This window comes from Somniosus microcephalus, chromosome 3 (genome assembly GCF_052327205.1).
Source record: "Somniosus microcephalus isolate GS21.2 chromosome 3, FLI_Smic_1.0, whole genome shotgun sequence".
Lineage (NCBI taxonomy): Eukaryota > Metazoa > Chordata > Chondrichthyes > Squaliformes > Somniosidae > Somniosus > Somniosus microcephalus.
Window position 1 is genome coordinate 244607842 of NC_140989.1, and position 20220 is coordinate 244628061.

The 20220-nt window shown below is 46.4% G+C and overlaps 1 protein-coding gene across 2 annotated transcripts in view; it reads left to right on the forward strand.

Annotated features, from left to right (window-relative positions):
* Positions 1-7860: 7860 nt before the first annotated feature.
* Positions 7861-20220, forward strand: part of ccdc190 (coiled-coil domain containing 190) — a 51468-nt gene continuing 39108 nt past the window's right edge. For both annotated transcript variants that reach the window (XM_085982296.1, XM_085982297.1), the window contains exon 1: positions 7861-8080. The gene's annotated coding sequence lies outside the window, so the exon portion shown is untranslated. The remainder of the gene's footprint in view (positions 8081-20220) is intronic.

Consider the following 20220-nt stretch of genomic DNA (forward strand, 5'->3'; position numbering starts at 1 on the left):
CCATGACCTGTTACATTTGACAGAACCATCAGGTTTGCCTGCAAAAGGACCATTTCTCTGTGGCTTGAGACACATTGACTGTATTGCTTGAGGCAATTCTTTCTGAGCTTGATTATTTTTTGTAAGCACGTTCAACAGTATGATCTTATAAAGCAAGTTGATACCAGCTTGAAAATTAGCTGGACCAAACTACTGTTTAAAATATAATTAACCCACACTGCAGGTTACCGAGTGTGACAAAAAAGTCTTTATGATTTTGTCCTTTGCTGCTTGCCAAGATTATCCAAGCTTTGAGTTATAAAACGAGTACAGACTCTTCTTACTTTCAGGGCCATTAAATCCTGTTGATAAACTTTCTCTTGTTCTAACAAGTCCTTCTTGGGTAAGTCAATGTCACTTTTCTGTGAAGTTTAACAATAGGCCAGGTGTACTACCCTGATGCCAGTGCAATTCTATTGTTATTAAACAGTACATAACAGGCCTGTTTTTATGTGATATTTCATGATATAAGAAAGTCTGGAGTGAGAGACTGACAGTTCTATTCTTTTTAGCACAGCCCAGAAAGGTTCTCTATGTATTTGCGTGTGTGTGTGTGTGTGTGTGTGTGTGTGTGTGTGTGTGTGTGTGTTATAGTTCCAGTCATTGCTCATCAGTTGGCATCCCTCCACTGTGCTAGCTCTGTGTTATCGTTTGACCTTGTTGCAGCTAATGTGCAATAGCTATGGGATTATGAAAGTTTAATTGCAAGTTCTGTTTGTACGGGTATTATTGGAACAGACATTTAATTTAGTTTTGGTCAATGACAGGTAAGATACAGTTAAGAACCAATCAAATATCATCTGAACTCCTTGCTGAGATTACTGCTTTGTATACACTCACAGACATCATTGCTATGTGTGTAGTTTGTACGGGGGAAACAATTTTACATGGAGCAGTATTCCTAGCACCCACCTTTTGGAATATGAATGGCCTGAACAGACGACAGGCAGAGGCTACAGAGAGTGGAGGGAGGGCGCAGAGGGGAGACAGCAAAGGGAAGGGCAGAGGGGGAGAGAGGATGGGAGATGGTCAGGACAGGGCAGAGCAACTAAAGAGGAGACGAGGAGAGGAGGGGAGGGGAGGAAAGGAGGGAAGAGGAGTGGAGGAATGAAAGGAAAAGTGACAGAGGGTGAGAATGGGAAAGGGAGAAAGGAGGGGTCAAAGAGATGTAGGGATGAGAAGAGGGGGAAGAAGGAGCAAGAAGGGAAGGAGGAAAGAAGTACAGGAGGGGACGAGAGGGAGCAAAGTGAGATAGAGAAAAGGGTAAGAAGAGAGAGGAGGAGATAAGGAGGGAAGAGGAGGAGGGGAAAGAGGAGCATGGGGATGAAGAGACAGGGAGCAAGTGGAAGAGGGTGAGAAGATAAGGGCAGAGGAAAGGAGGAAAAGGGAAGGTGAGGGGAAGAGGAGAGGGGAAGTGGGGAAAAGAGACAGATCTTTGGAGAGTGATTGTGGGGCCAATTTCTGCTCAATAGCGAGGGGTCTCGTGGGTCATCTTTTTGAAGAGGTCATTTCTTTTCCTCCTTAACATATGGATGGGGGTCCAACATGCCACTTTCTCCTCTATGGCATGAAAATGTGGCCTCCAGGCTCAATCCATCTTCCAGCCACCAGTGGCCCCAAAATAACTAGCAACCTAAAACAAAAAGAAAAAAAGAAAAACATAAATCATAAAGAAACAGAGAGACGCAAAAGGGAAGAGAAAAAGGGAGGGAAAAAGAAAGGGAGACAGAGAAGCAGGAAAAGAAAACAGGAAGAAAAGGAGTCACAGAAAGAACCAAAAACAACAAAAAAGAGAGGCAAAGGATGACAAGACAGAAAAGCACATAAGGCAGAGAGAGAAGCAAAAGAGGTTGGAGGGAAGCAGAAAGAAATCAAAAGAGACAGTAAACCAGAAGAGGACAATGAGAACCAACAATAAAAAGACAATAAACAAATAAAGACAGAGATCTTTCAAATTACCATGAGCGACGCAACAGGAAATACACCAATAATTTAGTTAAAAGATTTTTATACTGCATACCATCACACATTTCCTGTAACAGATTTCTTGTAATGTTTCTGTGTCATGTTTAATCATAGTTAAATTTATTTATAAATTTATGCTACAAAATTCTTGAAATGGTTTGGATGACATTCACATTTATTCTATCAAATTCCTTCCAGCTAATTAGTGGCATGCAAATCTGTTAACAACAACAACTTGCATTTATATAGCATCTTTAGCATAGTAAAATGTCCCAAGGCACCTCACAGGAGCATTATCAAACAAAATTTGACACCGAGCCACATAAAGAGATATTAAGACAGGTGACCAAAAGCCTAGTCAAAGAGGTAGGTTTTAAGGAGTGTCCTAAAGGAGGAAAGAGAGGCGGAGAGGCTTAGGAAGGGAATTACAGAAGTTAAGGTCTAAACAGATGAAGGCATGGCTGCCAATGGTGGGGTGATGGAAATCGTGGATGGGCAAGAGGCCAGAATTGGAGGAACACAGAGGGTTGTAGGGCTGGAGGAGGTTACAGAGATAGGGAAGAGTGAGGCAGTGAGGGATTTGAACAAAAGGATAAGCATTTTAAAATTGAGGCATTGCCGGACCAGATGCCAATGTAGGTCAGCGAGCACAGGAGTGATGGGTGAACGGGACTTGGTGTGAGTTAGAATATGGGCAGCAGCATTTTGGATGAACTGAAATTTACGAAGCTGAAGGTGGAAGGCAGGCCAAGGGAACATTGGAATAGTCAAGTCTGGAGGTAACAAGGGCATGGATCAGGGTTTCAGCAGCCGATGGGCTGAGGCAGTGGTGGAGATTAATTGAGATTCACTCATATTTTAGAAGTGCACATGGCTTGCCAAGTGAACTAATCAAATCTTTCATTTTTTGTCAGTAACTGAAATTTTTAATGTCCAAAATAAGTTATTTTTTAATTAACTATCTAAATATTTCCCAATAAAATGATTAAATTTACCCAAAAATTCTCTTTGACACATTCAATACAGCCACTTTCAAAAACCTCAGTTTGCAATTGATAATTTTCCCCAGAACAAGAAACCTGTTAGTTGAAGGTAAATCCCACACATGTGCAGTGTGCATAATTTCTCAGGATGCATCAGTAGGATTTTGTCAGCCTGCCTCTCTTTAGCCTGTAATAATATATATTTGGTTGCTTCTTTTTCCAAATTATTTGTAGAAAAGCTAAAGGATGAAGTTGAAAAGTTTTACTGAGGTCAACCTAACAACAGGTTTTATTAACCACCGAGAAATATAAAAAGGCAGAGATCACGTTAAAGAAGACAGGAACAGCGATAATTGCAAACAGGTGATTGATTTTAATTATCTTTGAATTCTGAAACAATTCATTATTTATTTTTCTCAATGGAAAAGTTAAATTGTATTTTTATGTATTTTAGTTTGTACATTTTTGAAAAGGATTTGGCTGCAATTTGAACGTATTGATTTTCTGGAAGTTTTCAGCGAGCTAAAGTTTGAAATACAAGCTATTTTTTTTTCTATTTCAGAAACTGAGTCAAACTGAGAGAGAGTGAGATGGACAGGAACTGGAATAAGCAGAAGGTTGGTCTTCCCTTTCCTTACACCTCTGAGATCTGGATTTAAATCCAGGTGATTAGACTGATGGGATGAAATTCTTCTCCGTCTGTTGGCTGTGTAAGGCTCTAATTGAAGAGTAGGCCTACAGCACTAACCTGCTGACCCTAATTGGCAATGTCACTCAGACAGGTCTGAGGATGGTTGGTGTGGGAATTAGAAAATCGGGATAAAATGCCACACTGGTGCAGAAGAGGAGTTGGCCTGAAGCACATTGCTGAGGCAGAGTGGAGGGAACTTTACTCTGAATCTGGTTGCGTTATACATTACTTGGGAGTGCTTGCTTCTGGCATTGGATGCCTGGAATGGATTCCTCAGCACTGACTTCCTTCACCTTGATGAGCAGGAAAAAAAGCAAAAAGAGGCAGACCGAAATACAATAAAAGCTCTGCAAGAATTTTAAAGAATTTAAAACCAGTTTCCCAGGTTCCAGCTGGGAAGGCTATTGGGAGAAAGACGTGAGGCACGGGAGCAGTGAGATGTGGCAGGAGAAAGCAGGGAAGTGGGAAAGCCAACCAGTGCTTGCAAGCCTGGCGTGCAGAAGTGGCAGCAATAGGAAGCTCGGCGAGGTCCAGTCTTTACAGGCCTCAGGTGCTACGTACCTTAGCGACAGAGTTGGGGGGACACAATCAGTGGTACGTATAATAAATAGTTCAGTTTAAGCATAACTAACAGGTGTGACAAAAATAGCATGATGGAAAAAGCCGAACAGGAAAGTGATGCAGGAAATGTTAAACTTAGAGGAAGTGCATGCAAGCGTTTTAGCGCCGCAATATTGAATGGTAGTGCCCCAGGAGGGTGGGGGAGCGCTTCCAGTAGTGCCCGCCTCCTGCTTGGGGTGCTACCACTGAATTTACGGCGCAGGGGTGCTAACTTTTTCGGGGTGCTAAAAGTAGCGCCCTGGCGAAGTTAGCACCCCAAAGGGGGCACCACCGAATCTTTTAGAGAGACAGGGGGAGGGAGAGGAGAGGGGGAGGGAGAGGAGAGGGGGAGGGAGAGGAGAGAGGGAGGGAGAGGAGAGGGGGGGCGGGAGAGAGGGGGAGGGGGAGGAGGGGGGAGAGGGAGAGAGAGGGAGGGACAGACAGAGGGGACAGACAGGGGCAGGGAGAGAGAGGGGGGTAGAGAGAAAGGGGACAGAGAGAGGGGCAGGGAGAGAGAGGGGGAGGGAGAGAGAGAGGGTCAGGGAGGGAAAGAGTGACACAGAGCGGGGGAGCGGCAGTGCCCGGCCGTAAACCGCGCGGCCCAAAATTGCCCTGGCAACGCCGGACCCCCCCCAGCTAGTATGTATATAAATAGATAGAAAAATAAGACATCATTAAAAAGTGGAATAATGCTCCCTTAAACATGGATGGCAACCTAATAATGGCTAACTAACTTGGATGTCTGATTTTTTTTCATATACTATAAATTTTTCTAAGAGTAGAAATTATGCAAGGCCTTGGACAACGTGGACCACTTTCCATACCTCGGGAGCCTACTGTCAACAATGGCAGACGTTGATGACGAAGTCCAACACCGCCTTCAGTGTGCCAGTGCAGCCTTCGGCCACCTGAGGAAGAGAGTGTTTGAAGACCAGGACCTCAAACCTGGCACTAAGCTCATGGTCTACAGGGCAGTAGTGATACCCGCTGTATGCCTCAGAGACATGGACCATGTACAGCAGGCACCTCAAAGCACTGGAGAGGTACCACCAACACTGTCTCCGCAAGATCCTGCAAATCCTTTGGCAGGATAGGTGCACCAACGTCAGTATTCTCGCTCAGGCCAACATCCCCAGCATCGAAGCTTTGACCGCGCTCGATCAGCTCCGATGGATGGGTCACATTGTCCGCATGCCCGATACGAGACTCTCGAAACAAGCGCTGTACTCGGAGCTCCGGCGCAGCAAGAGAGCCCCAGGTGGGCCTCCTTGGAAAAGTGTCCCCACCGACACCCGGGAATCCCTGGCCGAAGACCGCACAAAGTGGAGGAGAAGCATCCGGGAAGGCGCCGAACACCTCGAATCTCTTCGCCAGGAGCAAGCGGAAGCCAAGTGCAGGCAGCGCAAGAAGCACACATCAACCCAAGCACCCCACCCACCCACCCCTTCAACCACCGTCTGCCCCACCTGTGACAGAGACTGTAGGTCCTGCATTGGACTCATCAGTCACCTGAAAACTCATTTTTAATGTGGAAGCAAGTCATCCTCGGTTCCGAGGGACTGCCTAAGAAGAAGAAGAAGACCATGCTTGAAGTAAGCCAATCAATGCCTCCGTTAAAATAGCTGACAGAAGAATTCGCTATGCAGACATTAGGCATTCATATAATAATCTCACACAGTGTAATTTCCAGGTTATAATGAATGCTAAACAACTGAAATTACATGGAATGTACAGCACAGAAACAGGCCATTCGCCCAACTGGTCTATGCCGGTGTTTATGCTCCTCCCACCCTACTTTATCTAACCCTATCGACATATTCCTTTCTCTCTCATGTACTTATCTAGCTTTCCCTTAAATGTATCCATGCTATTCGCCTCAACTATTCCGTGTTATAGCGAATTCCACATTCTCACCACTCTCTGAGTAAAGAAGTTTCTCCTGAATTACTAATTGGATTTATTAGTGACTATCTTATATTTTATGAACCCAAGTTTTGGACACACCCACAAGCGGAAACATTGGCCCTGATATTTGCCTGGGCGGGATTTTCAAGCGGGGTGGAGGAGTCCTGGCGAACATTGTGGACTCCACAGTGTGTGCTTTTTCTTTAACATGATCCCTGCCCAGAAATCGGCCTGATTGAGAGGCTTGGCTCCCTTTCGGGCAGGGAACGTTGTAGCAGAGGCCGTAGGCCAGGAGCAGATAGGATTCATGCTGCTGGAGGTAGAGATCATGAGATGGGGCGGGGGGGGGGTGGTGGTAGGGGGTGGGTACAGCGTGGTTTGAACAGGCAGGTGGTGATCGCGGGTGGTTCGAAAAGAGACTGGAGGGAGAGATCGGAGGGAGAGATCGGTGGAAGAGATCAGAGGGAGTGATTGGATGTCGGGGGAGAGTCGGTGATCGTGGGGAGGGGGTCCAATCACGGTGGGGGGGGGGCCTGGGGTAAGCACTCCTGCTCCTTCTGGCCCACAAGCAGTGCTTTAAAAGTACTTGCCTTTTCCTTGCAGCAGTCTTTGCCTCCTTTAACAGTCCTTTGGCTGCCGGGTTTCCCTGAAACACAGATAAAATCTTAGGCACGCAGCCTCAATAAAATATTTAAATGAGCGTCCTGTCTCCTGGGAGTGGGTTGGTCGCCCCCGTCCATCTCCGTTAAAACCAGAAGTGAGTGGGCCCAAGGCGGGTTAGAGATGTTTTACATTTTAACTTCCCACCTGACCTAAACCCACCTGTATTCGGGGGTTAAAATTACCCCCATTTTCTCCATGTCTACCCAATCAAATCCCTTCATAATTTTAAAGATCTCTATCAGGTCACCCCTCAGCTTTCTCTTTTCTAGAGAAAAGAGCCCCAACCTGTTCAGCCTTTCCTGATAATCTCTCAGTTCTGGTATCATCATTGTAAATCTTTTTTGTACCTTCTCCAGTGCCTCTATATCCTTCTTGTAATATGCAGACCTGTTCACAGTATTCCAAGTGTGGCCTAATCAAGGTTCTATACAAGTTTAACATAACTGCCCTGCTTTTCAATTCTAGCCCTCTAGAGATGAACCCCAGTGCTTTGTTTGCATGTTGTATGGCCTTGTTAACTTGTGTTGCTACTTTTAATGATTTGTGAATCTGTGCCCCTAGATCCCTTTGCTCCTTTACCCCATTTAGACTCTGGGGTTTAGATAAAAGGACTGGACTTGTTGAAGATCTGACATACACAGCTAGTTCATCAGCCCCTGCAAGAGAAAGGACAAGGTTAAGATTTGAGTGGAGACCCTTAGTGAGAACCATCGAAGACCCTTCTGCCCAAGAATATGTGAACCCCTTTCTGAGCAAAGGTTTCTACCGCAAACATTGACCCCTCTTTTCGGATCCTGATGGGGTTTTTTAAACTAAGAGCTCTTATTGTCATGCATTGGGAAAAACGTTATATTGGTCCTCCCTCCACCTCCTCACATCACAGGCCAATTTACTTTCACTAAGTAGCGTTGCAGCGAAATAAGAATAGGCTCGTGTCAAAAATTTGACGGACGCCTCGTTCCCAATGGCAACGCTGAATTTAAAAGGCCGGTGGCCAGGGAGCGGGCCATTCAGTGAGGTGCTGATTTATACAAGGGGCTGGGATCGGCAAACAGTAGCAGCGAGTGAGTGAGCAAAGAGACAGCCCAGGCAGGCGGGCTTCAGCGCGGCAAGAGCTCCAGCACTCACTGAAGAGACTTGGCACAATGCGACCCACAGCATAAACTCCATCTGCCGGGTCCCATCGCCTCCCACCTCCCGGGAACACCGGTTCTCTGTGAAGAGAGAGAAGGAGGTGAGCTGGGTTTTATTCCATGTTATTTCTCCTCCCTGGGTAAGTGTAACTTCCTTTGAACATTACAGCTGGTGGAGGAGACATACAGAAACCAGGCTGGGAAAGTGACATAAAAAGAGCGGCCAGGCGAGAGAGAAAGGAGGTGTTTCAGTTTAGTGTCTGTGCTCCAGTAACCCCTTGATGTGCAGCGATTACTGTACGGTGATTGCTAACCTTCCCAACTACAAACCCTGTTTATTTTTAATTAAAACGTTTATTTATTGCAGACTTTTGTATCGTTTCCACCCTCCCTACGTGAACTTTGCTGTCAGAATTTCTACCCAAATGCTATTTTTCTGCTATTCTATTGGCTTTTTTTTTAGTAATCACTGTTGTAATGTAGGAAATGTAAACAGCAATGTGATAATGACCAGGATACTGGAGTGAACTCCCCCTGCTCTTCTTCAAATAGTGCCATGGGATCTGTTACATTCACCTGAGAGGGCAGATGGGATCTTGGTTTAACATCTCATCTGAAAGACAGCACCCCCAACAGTGCAGCACTCCCTCGGTACTACACTCAAGTGTCAGCCTGGATTTTGTGCTCAAGACTCTGGAGTGGGACTTGAACTCACCACCTTCTGACTCAGAGGCACTGAGCCATGGCTGAGAACAAGTCAGGTCTGCAGTATTACAGGGCAGTGTTGATGACTGAACAGCCACCCTATCTTGCTAATGGAACCTAGAGGAGTCGGCCTGTTGCTGGGAGCCGGGATTTTTCTCACTCATTTCCATAGAACGTTGCAAGCCAACGGTTTGGTGGTCCTAGCTGGACCAACAGCAGGAAACTTACCAGTGCTCACTTTTGGTATAAGACTGATCAGTTTTATCTGATTAAATTCTGTCAGTACCCCTGTGCACACTCAGGGACCCCTAAGCCTTGACTCTGCCAACCTCTGCCTAAGCACTCAACAACAACAATTTGCACTTGTATAGTGCCTTTAACATAAAAAAAATGACCATGGCACTACAAAAAGGTGTATTCAAAAGATTGAAGCCCCAATTTAAACTCAGCTGTGCCCGGTGAGAACGGGATGCATTCGGATTGGACGCTCCATTTTCGGCTCCATTGGAGTGTTAAATGTGGCAGGGCGTAAGTCCAACCCAGGCACGCCATGGGCCATTTTCGCCGGGTGCATTGGCATTAAAATCAAGGCTTACCTCTTTGGAGTTAGTCAAGTGGGGTGTCTTCCTACAGAGAGTTTTCAGTGACTTGGTCTGGAGACTATTAAACCTACTACAGTAATGGGTTTCCAAGCATGGCAGACATCTGGTTGACCTGCATGATCAGGCTGAACAATACAAAACTGAAAAGACAGCTCTGCCAATATCCAGTTTCTTATATAAAAACACAAGGAAACAACAGATAACCCTAGCTTGTCCTATATGCAGAATTATTTGTTTATAAAAAGAAATAATCTCAAGTCCACAGTTTTACCACCCACCTTAAGAGTTCCTAACAGATGGTTAAAATTCAGTCATACAGTGGTCCTCAGCATCTACCATGATGCCAATTAACAGTAAGATCATTAATACTGAAACTAATGTCAAGACGTTTTGTCATTCAAATAATAAAGACTGCTCAAGTTTCATTCTCATGGTTTATGCCATCCTCTAGATTTCTGACTAGTTATAATCACTTCCAGTTATCCATTATTCTCGTTTAAAACTGGTCAGACTCAACCTGGGAGCAGATCTTTTGTGTTGAATTCCCTCTTCACATAGTTCCTTCCCAGTGATATCATGAGCCTTGTTTACCACAACACCAGACATTATTCTCTCTTGTCACAGAAGGGAGAATTCAGTACAAAATATCTGCGCCCATGCTGCCTATGACAAGCCATTTGAAAGCATAAAACATGGCAGGCACTGAGAGACACTAGTAAGTGTACAGATAATTCCCTTTTATCACTTAAAGCTACGTGGCACTTATGTAGAATACCTTTGCTTTAATAAAAATAAAAAAATATTTCTGTACCCAAAAAAATAGAAATAATACTAAAATTTGACCAGGACCATCCTCGTGAAGCCATGGGGGTGATTTTGCCAGCCCTGGGGAGGCGGGTATGGAGGCAGGACTGCTGGGAAAATGGCAGAATCTGGGAGCGGGTGCCTAACCTGCCCCCAACCCGCCTCCATGCCATCTTGCCAGGAGGCGGGTACCTGACCCGTGCCGGGTCCCGTCTCCTTGGAGGCGGGAAGGGATTAAAATCAATTAACTGCCTGTTAACAGGTAGTTAACAAGCAGAAAATAGGATTATCCCCTTTTTGCACTCACAAGTGCGGGCTTCCCGAAGGCTCCAAAACCTGCCAGGTCAGCGAGGTGAGTAGTGGGTCTGCAGGGGTCTGCGAGTTCCAAAAGTGTGCTGTGGAGGTGAGTGATGGGTTCAAGTGTGGAGAGTTGAGTATCTGAGGTAAGTGCAAAGTGTTAGAAAAAGTTTACTTACCTTTGTTTCTTCCTGCAGGCTTCAATCGCTGTGTATGCGGAAAGTCTCGCACCTCCACGGCAGAGATGACAGATGGCCGTTGCAGTCTCCAATGCAACAACCATCTTATTTCTGCAAAAGAAAGAGGTTTGATGAGGTCTTGAATTCAAGACCTCATCAAACTACAGAGAATGTCAGTGTTTGACAGCTTCACAGAGCTGTCAAACGATGACAATTCATCTGTCAAAACTTTTTGACACATGAAACGTCATACGTCGACGTTCTCTGCAACTGGCTTTCCCTTAATTGGCCTGCTAAACCCACTGGGCGGGCTTAACAAGGTCAATCAAGGGAAAATAGCGTGGGTTGGCCAGAAGTTGATGGAGGCGGGACTAAAACCCGACAATCTTTCGGCGACAAAAGAATTGAAAATATTTACATCATTGTAAAGGGGATCCTGAAAAATCATACACAGGAATCCTTTCAAAGTTGTGTAATGATGTTTTTCTCCTCTAATTTGTTGGTGAAAAGAGCAATGGGACCTATCAGGAAGTAAACTTACAGAGGCATGTTGGAGCAATTTATTTTTGTGGGTCACAGAAGCTTTGGTATTGGCTTAATAACACTTGGGAAGTGAGTCACTTACCTCTTCTCAATCCCAAGATTCTGGCTCTGCCCTGGTTATTCGAATAAAATGGGGGAAGATCTCCTTGGTGCAATATGTAATGAAATCATAAATGCATTTGTGAAGAGCCCTCATGTGGTAACAGGAGACATTCACAAGCTCTCCAAAAGGAAACCGTGCAAATAAGACTGTAAAATGGGAACCTTTTGCTCAGTACTTAATACATAGTGTACTGAAAAAAATGTTGAAATTCAATGGGGTACTTTTCACCCTCACTGCCTGGGCGGTAATCCTGGTGGACTGGATCACCCGCCTGTTGTAGAACCCGTCCGGTTTTTATCCTATTGGTAGCGAAGGTGAAAACTACCTCCAATATGTCTGATTCTGTTAACTAGGGCTTAATGTGAAGCATTACAGGTGCTACAGAAGAGTACATCTTTATTACTGATACATGGGCCAACAGAGAAGAGCACAGACCATTGTTTAAAGTATTCAGTCCTGCTTTTTTTTGTGTCTGGGTAAAAGCGATTGTATGAGGTATTTTTAATGGCTGTCACTCATGAGATGAAAATGACCAGTGGAAAGTGGTTAGTACATCGTCAATCTTCAACTTACAGGATAAACAGAAAAACCATGAATCAAAAATACAACAAAACTGAAAATGCTGTAAATACAGAATGGGTTCGGTTAGTCAACATCTGAAAGAAAATAAGAAAGATGGGATAAGGTTTTGGGTGGAAGGCCTCAACAGAGTCATTGGGCTGGATTTTGCCATTGGGGGCAGGCTGGGGCGTGTCAGGTGGTTTTCGTGTCAGGACCACGACTCCGATGTGAAGTGGGAAAAAAGTGCGATTTTTCCCTAATTGGACATTTGATTTCCAGCGTGTGGAAACCCTTGGCCAATGAGTCTTTTCATACAGAAAGTCGCCTCCGATGACATCATCAATGTTACTGGATTTAAGGCCTGCAGCAGCCTAGCTTCTTCTGGAGACTTTAAACTTTATGCCCACTGTTGTGATCGCTTCATTCAGCAACTATGTCCAGCAGCAGGCCAAAGTGTGCTCCAAGGTTCGATGAGGCCTCTCTCCAAGCTCCGGTGGAGGGAGCAAGATCAAATAAGGAGGTGCTCTTCCCTTCCTCAGGGAGGAAAAAGCCTCCCCAGCAGACTAAAGCTGTGTGGCTGGAGGTCAACTCAATCTCTATGAGCCGCAGAACCTGGCTGCAGTGCAGGAAGAGGTTTCATGGCCTTCTCCACACAGGAAAAGTGAGTATGACTTTCTCATCACCCTCAATCTGATCCCCATTGCCTCTCCTCACCAGCACTCTGCTTTGCCAACCTCTTCCTCCACATCCCACTTGACACTGACATCCCTGCACCCTTACCCATTCCCTCTCTCTCTCTATGGTCACATTCACTTAACTATTCGACCATGCAGCCCTCACAGTCCCTATCACTGTGCTGCAATGACAACAACTTACAACACACAGGGAGGGCCCTTGGTCCCCTTCTAAGCCTCTATGCTATGGATTCTCTACACTCACTCCTTCATTCTCACTCAAACTCCACTTGTGTCCCTCATTCCAGGAAAAGAGAGCCCACAATAAGAGGGAAAGAGCGAGGACAGGAGAAGGGCCACACTCAGTAGCCCAGCTCACCACCTCAGAGGAGGCAGCCCTGGAAATCAACGGTATCGAGGAAGATTCGCAAGTGGGGGACGGACAGACAGGCGCATCACAGCAAGCTGGTGACAGAATAGTTTGGAATCTCTCTCATTGACATTGCATGAGTGACTGATAATGATTCTGATGCTCTAACAGATTGACTTATGATCATCTAAACAATTCAATGTGCATGTAACCTTGACCTCACATCTCTAACTCTTTCCTTTACTCCCCCACAGGACCATCAACATCCCCCGCCCCCCTAGCCAGGAAGAAGAGACTGAGCTTAAAGACTCCTCAGAGGAAGCTGCAACCTCTGAGGGCACAGCATCAACAGAATTCAGCACACCCAGCACCAGCGCAGACACTCACACCTCGGTGGGACCTTCGCGAGATAGAGTAGTGTTGTCACCTGGTGTATCACAGCTCACAAGTGAGCATCAGCAGATGGTGGAGACAGGGACAGCAGTGGAGAGTCCTCATCGGAGGGCGCAGGACTCTGCCAGCTCGGCTCAGCTGCATGTCGACCCTGTGCCTCCAGGTCCATCCAGAAGGCGATGCTGGAACTCCAGGAACAGGTGCAGGAGTCTCTGGCAGGCTTTGTCTCCAGGATCGCTGAGAGTGTGGAGCGAATGGAGGAGTCCATCGCGAACATGAGCAGAGCCTTTGTGGAGGCATTGGCGCATGAACGCATCACCACGGAAAGGATGGCAACCTCTGTGGAAAGGATGGCTATGGTAGAGAAAAGGATGGCTATGGCCATGGAGGAGCTAAGTCATCAGAGTGTTGAAAACATGGTCATTGTTCAGAATAGACTGGCATCTCTTGAGGAGCGATGGTCAGCTATTGAGCATAGAAACCAGACCTTCATGGAAGTCCTCTGGAGTAGGACTTCCAGTGCAGAAATGGGCCCTCATGGCCCCCCTGAGGTGCAGCAAGGTGTTGTCAAGCCACTTGCTAGCTCGGAAGTGGGGCTTTCCCATGAGAGGGATGTTGGTAGCAGACAAGAAGGAAGTGGGGGCTCCTCTCCAAGTGCTCACACGACCATGCCACTGCAAAGCCCTCGGTCAGAGCCCCACCAGAGTCCTCACCCAACTGAGATGGGCGTCTCATCCCCTGCACAGCCGCAGGAGCAGCAGACTGTTGCCGAGCCCTCACAGGTTCGCAACCCCAGAGGACGGCCGCCAAAAGTGTCAAGACAGGAGCAGCAAGAAAGTGAGCAAGGGGCCTCCACATCTGCTGAAGCTACAGGGGAAGTACCACGTAGGAGCATGCGTAAGAGAAGATAATGCACAAGTAGTCACAAAGGTAGTCACTTGGGTGTTATGTTGTGTTTATTTTTGAAACGCGATCAGTTGCTTGCTGTGATAAAAAAAATTCTGATGGCAAACTGTTGAAGTCGTGGCCTGTGTCATTTCGCAAATGGGACTTCCACATTGAGGGCTTAGAGCGACTTGCAATTGTCAGTATGGTGGTCAGAGTGATAGGAATCCGTAGGTTCTTGTCCATTGTCGATGCTCTGGTAAGAAGGTGCGAGGCAAAAGTGTTTGATTGTGTAGGCTAAGCAAATCTGGCCAACATGAGTGCATCCCTTGCATCCCAGGCAGTAATGTGGTCGCGTGCTAGCGCCTGCTGGCCTGTGCAGCTTCAGGTGGGTGAGCAGCAGCTTGGCGCTCCTGTTGTTGGTGCTGCTGTTGTTCATGGTTCTGCTGCTGCCATGGCTGGTCTTCGTCTGAATCTGATGTCCAGGAGGAAAGGAAATAAATGGTTCCCATGCTTCTGGTATATGCTTCAGTTGAGGAAGCGCTCAGTCAAAGTGGGGAGAGGGGTTTCCCAGGAGGTCACATTGGAGATGGGTGTCAGGCTCCGAACTTCCACAACAATGTGTAGGCCTGCTAAAAGCTCCCCCAGACCTGTGACAACAAAGTTCTGCCACCTGCAAATGATCATTGGTGAAAACTACTTTTTAATGGTGGAGCTGCAGCTGTTAGTAAGCAATCCACTTGTGAGGCCACCAGGATTAACTGGCGTGTTCCAGAGGAGACGTGCAGGATGGGGGAAAAGTGTTAAAATCAGAAAGGCCTCTCAAAATGGGATTATAGAGGCAGTTAACTGGTTGTTAAGGGCCTTAAGGGCCTATCCCTCCTCTTGGAGGTGGGATGGAAACGGGGTCTGAAACCCCGATTCTGGGAAAATTGCTCGGAGGCGGAGGGGGAATTAAATGTTGCAATGTACAGAGACAATAAGAGTCCAGCCAATGCTACCCCACTAAAAATACGGAATGCAACAAACATGAGGAAATCCACAGAGTTCTGATGAAAGGTCTTCGACCTGAAACGTTAACTCTGTTTCTCTCTCCACGGATGCTGCCTGGCCTGCTGAGTTTTTCCAGCGTTTTCTGTTGTTATTTCTCATTGTTATCAGGGTAGTTTCCTTTTATAGAAGGATTAATAGCCAGAAGGATTAATAGCCAGTAAAGATAATGTCACAAACCGAGGGGAAAAAATCAATAATAAGTAAGTGAGCATTTCGAAACACTGCAAGAGTCTTTGTTTGAGATTCTGCTCGATGGTTTTAACAGGAATTTGCCCCTACGCTGTCGACCGCTGCAGCTAAGGTAAAGAGTCGTGAATTTGTGTTAGACAGCGAGCTAGCAACACTCACACAACTGGACTGGGCAGATTCGAACAGCAGCCTGCGCTGGTTCAAGGACACAGCACATAACAGTTGTTCAGTGTCTACTTCTGAGTTAATGGTTCAATACAGATTTTACTCACTTCTTGATTTTACTGGAAAGCAACTAGCGCCCGGTCGTGGCGCCGCCAACGCCTCCCGCAAAATTCAGCGGGAGGTTAGCAGTGGCGGTAACCGTTGGCGTCCCGCGGCGCTGTGCCATCGGCGATGACATCGTCGCCGTGCGCAGCGCCTCGCTCGCGCACCGGCCGCGATTTTCGGTAGTGCCGCCTGACTTACCGCCGGACGCTATGTCCAACGGGGTCAGGGGGGGCTACCTGTGGCCGGGGCAGCGCTAATTAAAGGGAAGGTGCCGGAAGGCCATTTTTGTTGCTGGCCGCCTGCCAGCACCTGCCAGAACCTGCCCCCTCTGCCATCCCCGGCCTCCTCTGAAGCCACACCGCGAAGTGCTAGCTGCGCTCCCTGAGCCCGGCACTTCTCTTACATAGAAACATAGAAGATAGGAGCAGGAGTAGGCCATTCGGCCCCTCGAGCCTGCTTCGCCATTCAATAAGATCATGGCTGATCATCCAAATTCAGTACCCTGTCCCTGCCTTCTCTCCATATCCCTTGATCCCTTTAGCCTTAAGAAATATATCCAACTCCTTCTTGAATATATTTAATGAATTGGCCTCTACTGCCTTCTTTGGCAGAGAATTCTATAGGTTCACCACTCTCTGGGTGAAGAAATTCTTCCTCATCTCTGTCCTAAATGGCTTACCCCTTATCCTTAGACTGTGACCCCTGGTTCTGGACTCCCCGGCCTTCGGGAACTTCCTTCCAGCATCTAGTCTGTTCAGTCCTGTTAGAATTTTATAAGTTTCGATGAGATCCCCTCTCATTCTTCTAAACTCCAGCGAGTACAAGCCCAATCGACCCAATCTCTCCTCATATGTCATTCCTGCCATCCCAGGTATCAGCCTGGTGAATCTTCGCTGCACCCCTTCCATGGCAAATCCTCAGATAAGGCGACCAAAACTGCACACAATACTCCAGATGTGGTCTCACCAAGGCCTTGTACAACTGCAGCAAGACATCCTTGTTCCTGTACTCAAACCCTCTCGCTACGAAGGCCAACATACCATTTGCCTTCTGAACCGCCTGCTGCACCTGCATGCTTACTTTCAGCGACTAGTGCACAAGGATGCCCAGGTCTCGTTGCACTTCCCCTTCTCCCAATCTATTGCCATTCAGATAATAATCTGCCTTCCTGTTTTTGACGCCAAAGTGGATAACCTCGCATTTATCCACGTTATATTGCATCTGCCATGCTTCTGCCCAATCACCCAACCTGTCCAAATCATACTGGAGTTTCTCTGCATCCTCCTCACAGCACACATGCCCACCCAGCTTTGTGTCATCTGCAAACTTGGAGATATTATATCTAGTTCCCTCGTCCAGATCATTAATATATATTGTGAATAGCTGGGGTCCAAGGACCGATCTCTGCGGTACCCCACTAGTCACTGCCTGCCACTCAGAAAAAGAGTTGTTTATTCCAACTCTTTGCTTTCTGTCTGCCAACCAGTTCTCTATCCAAGTCAATACCTTGCCCCCAATCCCATGTGCCTTAGTTTTACACGCTAATCTCATATGCGGTACCTTATCAAAAGCCTTTTGAAAATCCAAATACACCACATCCACTGGTTCTCCCTTATCTATTTTACCAGTTACATCCTCAAAAAATTCCAGTAGATTGGTCAAGCACGATTTACCTTTTGTAAATCCATGTTGACTTTGTCCGATCCGGTCACTTTTTTCCAAGTGCTCTGCTATTACATCCTTTATAATGGACTCTAGCATTTTCCCCACTACCGATGTCAGGCTTACCGGTCTGTAATTCCCCATTTTCGCTCTACCATCCTTTTTGAACAGTGGGGTAACATTAGCTACCAGCCAATCCATGGGTACTGTTCCAGAGTCTATTGAATTTTGGAAGATGACCCGCAATGCATCTACTATTTCTAGGGCCACTTCCTTAAGTACCCTAGAATGTAGATTATCAGGCCCTGGGGATTTATCAGCCCTCAATCCCATCAATTTCCCTAATACCATTTCCCTACAAATACTGATTTCTATCAGTTCCTCCCTTTCATTAGACCCTATGTTCCCCACCATCTCTGGGAGATTATTTGTGTCCTCCTTTGTGAAGACAGAACCAAAGTATGTATTTAATTGGTCTGCCATTTCTTTGTTCCCCATTATAAATTCCCCTGATTCTGACTGCAAGGGACCTATGTTTGACTTCACCAATCTTTTTCTCTTCACATATCTATAAAAGCTTTTACAATCAGTTTTTATGTTCCCTGAAAGCTTACTCTCATACTCTATTTTCCCCCTCTTAATTAATCCCTTTGTCCTCCTTTGTTGGATCCTAAACTGCACCCAAAATCAGGTTTACTGCTTTTTCTGGCCAATTTATATGTCCTCTCCTTGGATCTTATGCTATCTCTAATTTCCCTTGTTAGCCACGGTTGAGTCACCTTTTTTGTTTTATTTTTATGCCAAACAGGAATGAACAAATTCTGTAGTTCATCCATGCGATCTTTGAATGTTTGCCATTGCCCATCCACCATCAACCCTTTGAGTGACATTCCCCAATCAATCCTACCCAACTCGCACCTCATACCATCATAGTGTCCTTTATTTAAATTCAGGACCCTAGTCTCTGAGTCAACTATTTCACTCTCCATCTTAATGAAGAATTCGATCATATTATGATCGCTCTGGCCGAAGGGGCCTCGCACAACAAGATTGCTAATTAATCCTTTGCCGGCACTCCGATCCCTGGTGGCCCAGCTGGGCCCTGGGTTGCACTTGCAAGGCCCCTCCACTTTAAGAAGAGGAGGTAGGCCAGCAGTACTGCGGCACGTACACCGCGATATTCACTTGCAGCACCCCAAAAGGGAGGCAGGGCGCTTCCAGTAACATCCCGCTTCCCTCTTGGGGCGTTACCGATGAATTTCGGCCGTGGGGCGCTAATTTTTTCGGGGCGTGACTCAATTTTTACCCCTGAATGTCTTTTTATCAGATCTAGTCCTGAACCATTTGAGTCTTAGTGAACTACTGATTGCCAAACCTCATTGTTATAAATCCAAATGCCAGCCTCAGCTATGGAAACAAATATACACAAAACTGTCCTTGAAGCTGTTCACTGCCCCTCCTCCAGTTACTGATCCTACTCTAACTATTTACTCATAATTAAAAAGGCTTTTATCATAATTAATGTTGGCCTTTATCTTAAGGGGGCTGGAATACACAGGGATGGAAGTCATGCTACAGTTATATAAAGCTCTGGTTAGACCCCATTTAGAGAATTGCATTCAGTTCTGGACACCACACCTCAGGAAGGCTATAATGACCTTGGAGTGGGTGCAGCGCAGATTCACCAGAACGATAACGGGGCTAAAAGGGTTAAATTCTGAGGACAGGAAGCATAGACTAGGCTTGTATTCCCTTCACTGTAGAGGATTAAGGGTGATCTAATTGAGGTGTTTAAGATGATTGAAGGAGTTGGTAGGGTAGACGGAGAGACACTATTTCCTCTGGTGGGTGGGGGGGGGGGAGTCCAGAACAAGGGGGCAGAATGTTAAAATTAGAGCCAAGCAGTTTAGGGGTGATGTCAGGAAGCACTGCTTCACACAAAGGGTAGTGGAAATCTGCAACTCTCTAGGCTGGATTTTGATTGAGGAGGAATGTAGGAGGCGGGACTACAACTTTCGGGGTTGTAGTCCCGCCTCCATCGAGTTGTGGCCAACCCATGTGATTTTCACTTGATTGACCTTGTTAAGCCCGCCCAGTGGGCTCAGCAGGCCAATTAAGGGCCACCCGGCAACAGGTCACATCACAGATTGACATTTCATCAGTCAAAAGCTTTTGACAGATGAATTATCAGCGTTTGACAGCTGTTTGAAGCTGTCAAACACTGACAATCTGTACTCCAAGTTAATTCCTTCCTCTCAGGCTGATTTAGAGATCTCTCCAGAACAGAAAGCTGAATGCTGCAACTTTTGACAGCTCGCGGCCATTCTGCTTTCTGTAGCGGTGAGATGAGGGACTCCCGAGACCCAAAGAAAGGAAGGCTGTAAAGGTAAGTAAATGTAAGTAAAACTTCTTTAAACACTTTACACACACCAAACACACTTATCTCTGAACTCATCACTCACCTGAAATCCGGACATCTCGAACCCTCCAAGCCCTTCAGCCCGACAGTTCGCCTCGCTAACTTGGCGTGGTTTGGAGCCGTCGAGAATCCCACACTTCAGGGATAAAAGTAGGGATTAGGCTAAAAACTGCCTGTTAACTACCTGTTAACAGGCAGTTTTTAGCCTAATCCCTATTTTAACAGGCAGTTAATTGGCACTAATCCCCTTCCCGCCTCAGGGAGGCGGGTCCCAGCACAGGTCAGGTATCCGCCTCCTTTGAAATTGGCATGGAGGCGGGATGGGTTCGTGCCCCCCGATTTCAAGATTTTAACCCCCCACACGCCTCCAATCCTGTCTCCATGGCCCAATGAAAATCCTGCCCTCTGTCTCTCTCTCAAAAAGCTGTTGAGGCTAGGGGTCAATTGAAAATTTCAAAACTGAGATTGATAGATTTTTGTTAGGCAAGAGTATTAAAGGTTACAGAACCAAGGTGGGTAAATGGAGTTAAGA